The sequence below is a fragment of the Trypanosoma theileri genome (assembly GCF_002087225.1).
Source record: "Trypanosoma theileri isolate Edinburgh chromosome Unknown TM35_Tth_15_V1, whole genome shotgun sequence".
Taxonomy (NCBI): Eukaryota; Euglenozoa; class Kinetoplastea; order Trypanosomatida; family Trypanosomatidae; genus Trypanosoma; species Trypanosoma theileri.
In genome coordinates, this window is record NW_021639857.1 from 387,921 (window position 1) to 388,390 (window position 470).

Consider the following 470-nt stretch of genomic DNA (forward strand, 5'->3'; position numbering starts at 1 on the left):
AAAAAAAAAAAAAAAACGATTGACATCCCATTATTTTTCTTTTATTCCTCTTTATTTCTTATATCTAGACATTCACTCTTTCCCCCTTACCCCACTTGTCACTAATACATTCTCAATCCAGTTAAGGAAACAATCGAAAAATAAATAAAGTTAAAACACACAAAACAAAAAGAGAAAATCGGGTAATATTTGTCTCCAAATACAGCATGGCAAAGGAAACAACCACAGAGAAACATATATATATATGTGAAAGCCATATACATATACGAAGACGTATCGGTGAAAACAAAAAAAGAGAAAAAAATTTCTTTTTTTTTTTTCCTTTGTAGGTGTTTATTTCTTTCCTTTCCTTTCTTCTTCCTCTTGGATCCCTTTACATTCATTCACAGAAACAAAAATACAAAAAAACAAACAAACAAAAACAAACAATAACACTGGAAAAAAAAAAAAACAAAACAAAAAAAAAAAAA